This window comes from Kogia breviceps, chromosome 14, assembly GCF_026419965.1.
Source record: "Kogia breviceps isolate mKogBre1 chromosome 14, mKogBre1 haplotype 1, whole genome shotgun sequence".
In the NCBI taxonomy this organism is placed as follows: domain Eukaryota; kingdom Metazoa; phylum Chordata; class Mammalia; order Artiodactyla; family Physeteridae; genus Kogia; species Kogia breviceps.
This window is the reverse complement of record NC_081323.1, coordinates 23,695,733-23,709,182: the sequence shown is the minus strand read 5'-3', so window position 1 is coordinate 23,709,182 and position 13,450 is coordinate 23,695,733. Positions and strand designations below refer to the sequence as shown.

Below are 13,450 nucleotides of genomic sequence, written 5' to 3'. Positions count from 1 at the left end.
ATGATCAGTTATGTGCCAACAAGTTGGACAACCTAGAAGAAATGGACAAATTTTTAGAAACATACAACCTTCCAATACTGAATCAGGAAGAAACAGACAATCTGAACAGCTTGATCACTAAGAATGAAACTGAATTTTAAATTTAAAAAACTTCCAGCAAACAAAAGTCCAGGACCAGACAGCTTCACAGGAGAATTCTACCAAACATATAAATAAGAAATAATACCTAATCTCAAACTATTCCAAAAAATTGAAGAGGATGGAACACTCCCAAATTCCTTCTACCAGGCCACCATTACCCTGATATCAAAACCAAAGACACTACAAAACAAAACTACAAGCCAATATTTCTGATGAATATAGATGCAAAAATCCTCAACAAAATACTAGCAAACCGAATTCAACAATAAATAAAAATGATCATACATCATGATAAAGTGAGATTTATTCCAGAGATGTAAGGATGGTTCAATATCCACAAATCAATCAGTGATACACCACATTAACAAAAGAATAAAAAATCACATGGGGCTGCCCTGGTGGTGCAGTGGTTGAGAGTCCGCCTGCCAATGCAGGGGATATGGGTTCGTGCCCCGGTCCGGGAAGATCCCACATGCCGCGGAGCGGCTGGGCCCGTGAGCCATGGCCGCTGAGCCTGTGCATCCGGAGCCTGTGCTCCACAACGGGAGAGGCCACAACAGTGAGAGGCCTGCATACCGCGCAAAAAAAAAAAAAAAAAAAAATCACATGATCGTCTCAACAGATACAGAAAAAGCATTTCACAAAATTCAACATACATTCATGATAAAAACTCTTGTCAGTTGGTATACAGAGAACATATCTCAACATAATAAAGGTCATTTATGACAAACCCACAGCTAACATCATACTCAACAGTGAAAAGCTGAAAGATTTTCTTCTAAAATCAGGAAGAAGACAAGGATGCCACTCTTGCTACTTCTATTTAATGTAGTATTGGAAGCCATACCCACAGCAATCAGACAAGAAAAAGAAATAAAAGGCATCCACAGTGGAAGGAAAGAAGTAAAACTGTCACTACTTGCAGATGACATGACACCATATATAGAAAACCCTAAAATTTCCACCAAAAAATTATTAGAATAAATTAATTCAATAAAGTTACAGAACATAAGATTAATATACAGAAATATGTTGCTTTTATATACACTAATAATGAACTATCAGAAAGAGAAAACAATAAAACAATCCCACGTAAAATCATACCAAAAAGAATACCCAGAAATACACTTAACCAAGGAGATAAAAGACCTATACTCAGAAAACTATAAAACACTTATGAAGGAAATTAAGGATGATACATAGAAATGGAAAGATATCCTGTGTTCTTGGATTAGAATGATACTGTTAAAATGTCCATACACCCAAAGCAATCTACAGATTTAATGCAATCCCTATCAAAATACCCATGGCATTTTTCACAGAACTAGAACAAATTCCTAAAGTTTATATGGAGCCACAAAAGACCTTGTATTCCTACAGCAATCCTGAGGAAAAAAGAACAAAGCTGGAGGTAACACATTCCCTGATTTCAGACTATATTACAAAACTACAGTAACCAAAACTGCACAGTCCTGGCACATACATGCAGACTCACAGATCAGTGGAACAGAATAGAGAGTCCAGAAATAAACCCCCACACTTATGGTCAATTAATTTACAACAAAGGAGACAAGAATATACAATAAGAAAAGACAGTCTCTCCCCATAAGTGGTGTTGGGAAAACTGTACAGCTACATGATAAACAATGAAATCTGTAACAAACACTGTAAACCAACTATACTTCAATAAAATAAATTTTTTAAAAATTTGAACATTTTCTCACACCATATAAAAAATAAACTCAAATGGATTAAAGACCTAAATGTAAGATTTGAAACCATAAAACCCCTAGAAGAGAACACAGACAGAACACACTTTGACATAAATCATAGCAGTATGTTTTTGTACCAGTCTCCTATGGCAAAAGAAACAAAAGCAAAAATAAATAAATGGGACCTGATCAAACTTAAAAGCCTTTGCACAGCAAAGGAAACCATCAACAACATGAAAAGGCAGAACCTACTGAATGGGAGAAAATATCTGCAAATATATGACTGATAAGGTATTAATATCTAAAATATTTAAACAGTTCATACAACTCAAATCCAAAATACAAACAACCCAATTAGCACAAATTAGCAGAAATTAGCTTAACATTGTAAGTCAACTATATTTTAATAGAACAAATAGAGGAAAAATATAAATAACCCGATTTAAAAATGGGTGGAAGACCTAAATGGACATTTTTTTCAAAGAAGACATAAACACGGCCAAGAGGCACATGAAAAGATGCTCAACATTGCTAATCATCAGAGAAATGCAATACAAAACCACAGTAAGATATCAGTTCACACATGTTAGAATGTCTATCATCAAAAAGTCTACAAATAACAAATGTTGGGGAGGATGTGGAGAAAAGGGTACCCTAGTACACTGTTGGTGGGAATGTAAATTGTTTCAGCCAGTACAGAAAACAGTACAGAGGTTCCTCAAAAAACTGAAAACAGAATTACAGTATGATACAACAATTCCACTCTTGGCTATATATCTGAGGAAAACGAAAACACTAATTCAAAAAGAAACATGCATCCCAATGTTCATAGCAGCACTATTTACAATAGCCAAGATATGGAAGCAACCTAAGCGTCCATCAACAGACAAATGGATAAAGAAGATGTGGTATATATATACAACAGAATACAAAGTTACAGGATACAAAATCAATATACAATATACTCAGCAATAAAAAAGGATGAAAGGACCTAGAAGGTATTATGCTTAGTGAACTAAGTCAGACAGAGAAAGACAAATACTGTGTATTATCACTCATATGTGGAATCTAAAAAATAAAACAAATGAGTGAATATAACAAAACAGAAACAGACTCAGATACTGTGAACTAGTGGTTCCCAGTGGAAAGAGGCAAGGGGCAATAAGAGATACAAACTACTATGCAGAAAATAAATAAGCAACAAGGATATTTTGTACAGAACAGGGAAATATAGCCATTATTTTATAGTAACTTTAAACAGAGTATAATCCATAAAAATATTGAATCACTATGTTGTACACCTGAAACAATATGATACTGTAAATCAACTACACTTCAATTAAAAAAAGAAAAAGAAAAACTGGGGAAATCTGAATAAAGTATGGACAAAAGTTCAGGACCAGAGGTGAATTCTATCAAACATTTAGAGAAGAGTTAACACCTATCCATCTCAAACTCTTCCAAAAAACTGCAGATGGAGGAATACTCCCAAACTCTTTCTATGAGGACACCATCACCCTGATACCAAAACCAGACAAAGATATCACACAAAAAAAGAAAATTACAGACCAATATCACTGATGAACATAGATGCAAGAATCCTCAACAAAATACTAGAAAACAGAAACCAACAACACATTAAAAAGATCAGACATGGGACTTCTCTGGTGGCGCAGTGGCTAAGAATCTGCCTGCCAATGCAGGGGACATGGGTTTGAGCCCTGGTCCGGGAACATCCCATATGCCGCGGAGCAACTAAGCCCACGTGCCACAACTACTGAGCCTGCACTCTAGAGCCTGCGAGCCACAACTACTGAGCCTGAGTGCAACAACTACTGAAGCACACAAACCCAGAGCCCATGCTCCGTAACAAGAGAAGCCACCAGAATCAGAAGCCCATGCACTGCATTAAGAGTAGCCTCCACTCACTGCAACTAGAGAAAGCCCACATGCAGCAATGAAGACCCAACGCAGCCAATAAATAAATAAATTTATATATATATATAAAAAGATCATACACCATGATCAAGTGGATTTATCCCAAGGATGCAAGGATTCTTCAACATATGCAAAACAATGTGATATACCATATTAAAAATTAAAGAAAAAAAGCATATGATCACCTCAATAGATGCAGAAAAAGATTCTGACAAAATTCAACACCCATTTATGATAAAAACTCTCCAGAAAGTGGGCACAGAGGGAACCTACCTCAACATAATAAAGGCCATATACAACACACCCACAGCAAACATCATTCTGGTGATGGTGTGGGTGAAAAACTGAAAGCATTTCCTCTAAGATCAGAAACAAGACACGGATGTCCACTCTGGCCACTATTATTCAACATAGTTGGAAGTCCTAGCCACAGGAATCAGAAAGGAAAAAGAAGTAAAAGGAATACAAATTGGAAAAGAAAAAGTAAAACTGTCACTGTTTGCAGATGACATGATACCATCCATAGAAAATTCTAAAGATGTCACCAGAAAACTATTAGAACTAATCAATGAATTTGGTAAGGTTGCAGGATACAAAATTAATGCACAGAAATTGCTTGCATTCCTATACACTAACAACAAAAGATCAGAAAGAGAAATTAAGGAAACACTCCCATTTACCCTTGCAACAAAAAGATAAAATACCTAGAAATAAACCTACCTAAGGAGAAAAAAGACCTATACTCAGAAAACTATAAAACACTGATGAAAGAAATCAAAGATGGCATAAAGAAATGGGGAGATATACCGTGTTCCTGGATTGGAAGAATCAATATTGTGAAAATGACTATACTAACCAAAGGAATCTACAGATTCAATACAATCCCTATCAAATTACCAATGGCATTTTTCACAGAATTAGGACAAAAAAATCATACAATTTGTATGGAAACATAAAAAAGACCCTGAATAGCCAAAGCAATCTTGAGAAAGGAAAACGGAGCTGAAGGAATCAGGCTCCCTGACTTCAGACTATACTACAAAGCTACAGTAATCAAAACAGTATGGTACTGGCACAAAAAACAAATACAGATCAATGGTACAGGATAGAAAGCCCAGAGATAAACCCACACATGTATGGTCAACTAATCTATGACAAAGAAGACAAGAATATACAATGGAGACAAGACAGCCTCTTCAATAAATGGTGCTGGGAAAACTGGACAACTACATGTAAAAGAATGAAATTAGAATACTCCCTAATACACAAAAATAAACACAAAATGGATTAAGAGCTAAATGTAGGACTGGACACTATAAAACCCTTAGAGGGGGCTTCCCTGGTGGCACAGTGGTTGAGAGTCTGCCTGCCGATGCAGGGGACACAGGTTCGTGCCCCGGTCTGGGAAGATCCCACATGCCGCGGAGCGGCTAGGCCCTTGAGCCATGGCCGCTGAGCCTGCAGGTCCAGAGCATGTGCTCTGCAACGGGAGAGGCCACAACAGTGAGAGGCCCGCGTACCGCAAAAAAAAAAAAAAAAAAAAAAAAACAACACAAAAACTCTTAGAGGAAAACATAGGAAAAACACTCACTGACGTAAAACACAGCAAGATCTTTTATGACCCACCTCCTAGAGTAATGAAAATAAAAACAAAGATAAGCAAATGGGACCTAATTAAACTTAAAAGCTTTTGCACAGCAAAGGAAACCATAAACAAGACAAAAAGACAACTCACAGAATGGGAGAAAATATTTGCAAACAAAGCAACAGACAAAGGATTAACCTCCAAAATGTACAAACAGCTCATGCAGCTCAATATTAAAAAAAAAACCAAACAACCCAATCAAAAAATGGGCAGAAGACCTAAATAGACATTTCAGCAAAGAAGGCATACAGATGGCCAAGAGGCACAGTAAAAGATGCTCAACATCACTGTTAGAGAAATGCAAATCAAGACTACAATGAGGTATCACCTCACACTGGTCAGAATGGCAATCATCAAAAAATCTACAAACAATAAATGCTGGAGAGGGTGCGGAGAAAGGGAACCCTCTTGCACCATTGGTGGGAATGTAAATTGATATAGCCACTGTGGAGAACAGTATGGAAGTTCCTTAAAAAACTAAAAACAGAACTACTGTATGACCCAGCAATCCCACTACTGGGCATATACCCTGAGAAAACCATAATTCAAAAAGACACATGTACCCCAATGTTTACTGCAGCACTATTTACAATAGCCAGGACATGAAACAACCTAAATGTCCATCGAAAGATGAGTGGGTAAAGAAGATGTGGTACATATATGTAACAGAATATTACTGAGCCATAAAAAGAAATGAAATTGGGTCATCTGTAGAGATGTGGATGGACCTAGAGTCTGTCATACAGAGTGAAGTAAATCAGAAAGAGAAAAACACATCTATATGGAATCTAGGTAAATGGTACAGATGAACCTATTTGCAGGGCAGGAATAGAAGGGCCGACCTAGAGAACGGATGTATGGACATGGGGCGGAAGGGGAGGTAGGATGAATTGGGAGATTACGTTTGACATAAATACACTATCATGTGTAAAACAGATTGCTAGTGGGAACCTGATGTATAGCACCGGAGCTCAGCTCGGAGCTTTCTGATGACCTAGATGGATGGGTTTGGGGGTGGGGATGGGAGGTCCAAGAGGGAGGGGATATATGTACACATATAGCTGATTCACTTCACGGTACAGCAGAAACTAACACAACATTGCAAAGCAATTATACTCCAATAAAAATTTTTTTAAATAAAAGAAAAAATAAAATGAATGAATATAACAAAACAGAACTGAGAACAAACTAGTGGTTACCAGTGGAAAGAGGGGAGGGACAATAAGAGATACAAACTGCTATGTATAAAATAAATAAGCAACAAGGATATTTTGTACAGCACAGGGAAATATAGCCATTATTTTATAGTAACTTTAAACAGAGTATAATCCATAAAAATACTGAATCACTATGTTGTACACCTGAAACAATATGATATTGTAAACCAACTATACTTCAAGTAAAAAAAGAAAAGAAAAATTGGGGAAATCTGAATAAAGTATGGACTTTACTTTTTAAAAAAGTGAAAGCCTGAAGGATTTCCCAAAATGATCAAGAAAATGACAAAGACGTTGATCCTCACCACTTCTATTTAACATTGTACTCTATATTCTAGCCAGAGCAACAAGGCAAGAAAAAGAAATAAGGGCATGCGGATTGAAAAGGAATTTGTAAAACTGTATTTACAGATGCTATTACCTTGCATACAGAATATACTAAGGAACCCCTACACACACACACACACACACACACACACACACACACACACACACACACAATTAGAGCTAATAAATGAGTTCAGCAAGATTGCAGGATACAAAATCAATATACAAAAATCACCTGAATTTCTACACACCTGCAATGAAGAATCCAAAAGTGAAAAATAAGAAAGCAATCCCATGGATGTGCTCAGAGCAGGGGTCTGAAGAAATGGCTCGTGTGTTTACAACACACCCAACAGGAACCTGGGTTCACTGTGACAAGGGGCACAAAACTTGTGGCCTTCCTATGAACAAATACCCAATATGTATCCCCATGCACTTTTACGTGGCTACCAGGAAGGACCAGTGGGACAGGGCTCAGTACTGGAAGGAAATCTACAGTATTTAGTGGGGGAGTTTGCCACCTAGAGCCTGTCCATTCCATGCGTGGGTGAGCCATGAGTGGTCTTATAGGCATTAGGGCTTTGAACCCCTCTCTTCAAGGAAAAAAGAAAAATAGATTCCAACTATATGTCATTCTGGAAAAGGCAAAACAATGGAGACAATAAAAAGATCAATGGTTGCCAGGAGTTTGCGGGGAGAGGAGAGATGAATACACAGAGTACAGAAGTTTTTATGAGTGGTGAAAATACTCTGTATGACATTATAATGATTTTATGTCATCATACTTTTGTCCAAACCCATAGAACATGCAACACTATTCACTTCATTATAGTGAACCCTAAGGTGAACTAGGGACTTTGGTGATTATGATGTGTCAGGGCAGTTCAGTCTTGGTTAAAAAAAAAAAAAAAAAACTCTTAAAAAGAATTAACACGCAGGGTAGACATTTTTGGCAAAACTTTTGTTTCACTTTTATATATGTATACATATTATATATGTGTGTGTGTTGGATTGTGATATAAAATGTACTTTTTAGATTAAAAATTTGCAGGCTACTGTATTTATACTGGCAAATAAAAGCACAAATTAATCTCAAAAAAAGAGAAAGCAATCCTATATATAACATCATCAAAAAGAATAAAATACTTATGAATAAATTTAACAAAAGGGATACAAGACTTGTACAATGAAACTACAAAACACCATTGAAAGAAATTAAAGAAGTAAAGAAAGCCTAAATAAATGGAAAGTTATCCACGTTCAAAGATTGGAAGACTTAATATTTCTAATATGGCAATACCCTCAATATTGATTCATTGCAGTTCCTATCAAAATCCCAGATGGCTTCACTGCAGAAATTGACACTACATCTAATAACTACTCGCTACACATTCTTTGCAAGTACACAGAACGTTTACAAAATGACCAGTTGCTAGGCCATAGAGCAAATTTCAACATATTTAAATGAATTGAAATACAGACTATGTTCCCCGACTGCAGTGCAGTCAGCCTAAAATCTGTAACAGAAAGATAATTATAAAACCCTAATGTTTGGAAATTAAGAGATACCTCTTCTAAAAAATGCATAGGTCAAAGAAGAAATCCAAGTAGAAATCTGAAAGTATTCTGAAATAAATGACACTGAAAACACTACAGATCAAAATTCGTGGGGTCCAACTAAAGCTATGTCTAGTGGCAAGGATAAATTTGATACCAAAACCCACTGAAAGGAAAATTATAGGCTACTTTCACTCATGAACACAGAAGGATAAAAATCCTAATAAAAAAATTAGTGAATCAAATTTAGCAATCTACAAAAAGGATGAAATTTTGAATCAAATTCAGATTTGGTTTAATATTTGAAAATTTTACTCAATGTAATTCATCACATTAATAACACAAGGAAAACAATTATATGAACATCTCGATGCAGAAAAAGCATTCTGATAGAATTCAACATCATAAACTCAAACTCAGAAAAGAAGTGAACTAATAACAGTATCTACAGAAAATCTTCAGCAAACATCATACTTAATGGTTAAATGTTTAAGGCTCTCCCTCTTAGATCAGGAATATGCCAATTTAATTCACTGTACTGGAGCATCCCAAACAGCACATTTAGGCAAGAGAAAAAAAAAAAGATATAAGATTGGAAAGTATAAAAGCTTCATTTGCAGATATGATATTCGCAGATGACTGTATACATATACAATCCAAAATAATCTAAAGGTAAAGTATTAAAATATAAAAGCAATATAAATGCTGAAGCAATAAAAAAATCATTCTTGTTTTTATCTTACAGCTACAGTGAGAAAACGCAATTTTAAAAACACTATTTACGATACCATCAAATCATGTCAAATGCCAAGGAATAAATCTAACAAAAGTTATGCAAGACCACTATATAGAAAACTACATACATAAGACATTATCAAGAGAGATTAAGGGAGACCAGATCAGAGAAAAAGAGGAGTAAGGGCAGGAGAGAGAGAATGAATGTGTTGTACTGAATACACTGAAGGCAATCCCAATCAAAATATTTTGTAAAAATGTACAAGCTCATTCTAAAATGTATATGGAAATGGCAAAGGGGCTAGAAGAGCCAAAGAAATCTTGAAGATAAGTAGGAGAAGCTACTCTTCTGATTCAATATTCTATAACCAAAATCAACACACATAAAGTTACAGAAAATAGGACAATGTGGTATCAGTGTAAGGGTAAATGGACAGGCCAGAGAAACAGAACAGACATGAAACAGATGTGAAAACAAACACTACAGAGCACTGGACGGACAAAAAAGACTTTTCAATAAATAATGGGTCAACTTGGTATCTCTATTGAAAAGCTCACACCACATCCAAAAATAAATTCCAAGTGGAGTGTATGTTTAAATGGAAAAGGCAAAACAATAAAGCTTCTAGAAGATAAATACAAGGGTAGGCAAAGATTTATTAAACAGAATACAAAAAGCACTAACCATAAGGGAAAACAGTTATACAATGAGTCGTATTAAAATAAAGCACTTCTGTTCATCAAAAGATCTTTTTAGAAACTAAAAAGGCGAGCCACCAAATAAGAGAAGATATCTGCAAAACATCACCACAAAGGGCTCATATCCAGCGAATAAAAAGAACTTCAAATCAATTAAAAAAAAAAAAAAGAACAAAAAACCCCACCAGAAAAATGTGCAAAAGATTTGAACAGGTAATCCACAAGAGAGAATGTCCAAATGGCCAGTAAACTTCTGAAAAGGTGCTTAACTTCATGAGTCATGAGGGAAACACAAACTAAAACCATAATGAGATTCTACTGCTCACACACTAGAATAACTAAAATTAAGAAGACTGGCAGCACCATAGGTTAGCGAGAACATGGAACAACAGCAACTCATATACACTGCTGGTGGGATTGTAAATTAGTACAACCACTTGGGAAACTGTTCAGCAACAGCTGCTGTGCTGAACCTATGTATATCCTATAACTCATCAATTCTACTTCTAAGTATTTACCCAAAAGAAATTGTGCATATATACATCGAGACATATACAAGAACATTCACATAAGCATTATTCACAATAGCCAAAAACTGGAAAGATCCCAAATACTCATCAAAAGTACAATGAATGAACTGTAGTTTAATACCACAGAATGCTATACAGAAATGAAAATGAACTACAGCTTCACCCATCACGGATGAATTTCACAATGTTGACTGAAAGAAGGCAGACTCAGTACACAGCTTGATTCTATTTACATAAAGCATGAAAACTAGTATGACTAAATGCAATGTTGGAAGTTGCATTGGGCTGTTTTTTTTTGTGCATTTTTATTTGTATATTTCAACACAAAAAGTTTTGTAAACACCTAAAACAAAATAATTTGTATGTACTAATTATGGAACGATCTCTAAAATATATTTTAAGGGAAAAAAGCTGGACGCACAACAGTGTGTACAGTATCACTTGTGTAAGGACAAACATATAGAGAAATATTTGCTTTCCTAAGCTTAGATAAACAAGGAATCAAAACCATAGCTGCCTCTGGGAGTAGAACTGGAGGGTGCTAGTAGAGGTGGTAATGAGCTGTTTGTAAGGGAGACTTACTTTTCTCTGTAACTCTTTTGTACATGTGCATATGTTATCTCCTCAAAACAAGCACCCCTGGAAGGCAGGGCCTGACATGAAAGGGGCATTAAACGTATTGGTAACTCCTCAAATTTGGTCGTGGATACATGTTTATTATTGTAACACACTGGCATTACTTATTACAGCTTTAGGTAGGTAAAATATTTAACAATAAACTTTAAAAAAAAACCCAAGTATCTGCACAATGACAAACTGTGTACGCTCAATAAATGTCAGTTATCCTCCCCACTCCATTCCCAAATATCTAAACTTATCTCCCACCTATGTCCCACAGAAACACTTCACTTTCTCTTCCATCTTCTAATGGCTGGTTATGAGGACTTTCTCAGTGGTGTTCTTTTTCTTTTAGCATTACACGGGCCTCTCACTGTTGTGGCCTCTCCCATTGCGGAGCACAGGCTCCGGACATGCAGGCCCAGCACCGTGGCTCACCAGCCCAGCTGCTCTGTGGCGTGTGGGATCTTCCCAGACCAGGGCATGAACCCGTGTCCCCTGCATCGGCAGGTGGACTCTCAACCACTGCGCCACCAGGGAAGCCCATCAGTGGTGTTCTTAGTGTCAGAAATATCTCTGCTACTGTTAAAATTCTACTCATTCTTCAGAACCAACTCAAGTCTCACCTATTCCATGAAGCTCTCCAAAGCAATCACTGCCTGAACTTCACAGGAGAGAAAATGTCTTTCAAAGATAGGAAGATCCGAAGAGAACACTTAGTGCAATCACTTTGCAGAGGGGGTTATTAATGTCAGGTGACAGACATGACTTTATTATAGTTGTTATATATTTTAATGTATATCTACACAAAGTATACCCACAATGAATAAAAAGAAAGACTTTCATCAATGCATATCATAGTTAAATTTCATAATACCAGAAAGAGAGATGATCCTAAAAATGCTTAGGGAGTGAGGAGTGGGAAAACAGATCATGCACAAAGGACAGGGAATCAGAACAGAACCTCTCAACAGCTACACCAAATACTTAAAGACAATGGAATAATATAATGCCATTAAAAATTTAAGGGAAAATAACTTCCAACTTAGAATTCTATACCCAGCTTAACTAAATACTCAAGTATAAGAATAAAAGACATTTTCAGACACACAGGCTTTAAAAAAAAGTTACCTCCCATGTAGGCTTTCTTAGGAGGCTACCAGAGAATGTACTCCCCCAAGAAAAAGGAAAACAGGATTCAGAAAACAGAGATCCAAAACATGAGAAAAAGAAATAAAATGCCCTGAATTTGGTGAAGGGAAATCCCAAGAATTCAGCTGTTCTAGCAAATAACTAGTCCAAATTGGAGGACAGAGGGTTCCAAGGATTTCTTTTAAAAAAAAAAAAGTAGGAGTTTTAGAATTTGGGAGTAAATTGTAAGTAAACAAAAAGAAAAGCAAATTTTATAAGGATGATTATACTACTGAAAGAAGCCAGACTTAAAATGCTACATATGGAATGATTCCATTTCTATGATAGTCAGTAAAATGGCATTAACAGAATAGAAAACAGATGAGAAGTTGCCAAAGGAGGGCAGTGGGGAAGTGGTTGACTACTACAAGGGTATTTCTAAATCCTAACTGTAGTGCTGGCCACACAACTGTGTGTGCTTGTCAAGACTTGTAGAACTATACACTGAAAGGGTGAATTCTACTATATTTGTGTCTCAATTTAAAAAGTAGGGGGAGAAAGGGCAGCTTTTAACTCTAAGAAAAACAAATTATACACAACAAATACAATTGTTGTATCCTATATGGCTCTGCTATAAACAATTATATCTCATCACTATCATCATAATGTAAATACTTAACACCAACAGCCAAAACTGATATAACTACATAAGGAGAATGATGGAGACCAAATGTGTGGCACAGGGTGCTGTGAATTAAATCCTAATCTCTATAAGAGGAAGAAAATAGATAATCTCTAAAACTGTAAAGTCAAGAAATAGCCTTATAAGCATGTTATTTAGAATGCTGGCTTTCCTGTTTCCTGGACTCTTCCCCTACAAAAGAAAACAGCTACAGTGTGGGCAGTGGTTGCTTGGGGAGGGTGGAACTTGGGGGTGAAAAGTGGGGGCACTGCTATTATTTGTTATAAGGTTCGTGATACCCAGAGATCCTCCAAATCGTATTCAAATTATTCAACTTCACATGGAATTTCTTTTACTACTACTAGTTTGTCTCACAAGGCATTTACTCTCATTTAAAAATAAACATTTGGGGCTTCCGTGGTGGTTAAGAATCCGCCTGCCAATGCAGGAGACATGGGTTAGAGCCCTGGTCCAGGAAGATCCCACATGCCGTGGAGCAACTAAGCCCGTGAGCCACA

The 13,450-nt window shown here is 36.4% G+C and overlaps 1 protein-coding gene and 1 non-coding gene across 5 annotated transcripts in view; one reads left to right on the top strand and one right to left on the bottom strand.

Moving 5' to 3' along the window:
• TRPC4AP (transient receptor potential cation channel subfamily C member 4 associated protein) overlaps positions 1 to 13,450 on the bottom strand; it is an 88,567-nt gene that overhangs the window by 58,822 nt on the left and 16,295 nt on the right. The gene's annotated exons all lie outside the window — the stretch shown is intronic.
• Positions 7,276 to 7,404, top strand: LOC131741905 (small nucleolar RNA SNORA11). Its single transcript, XR_009331260.1, has one exon. It is a non-coding gene; the product is annotated as a small nucleolar RNA SNORA11 (small nucleolar RNA).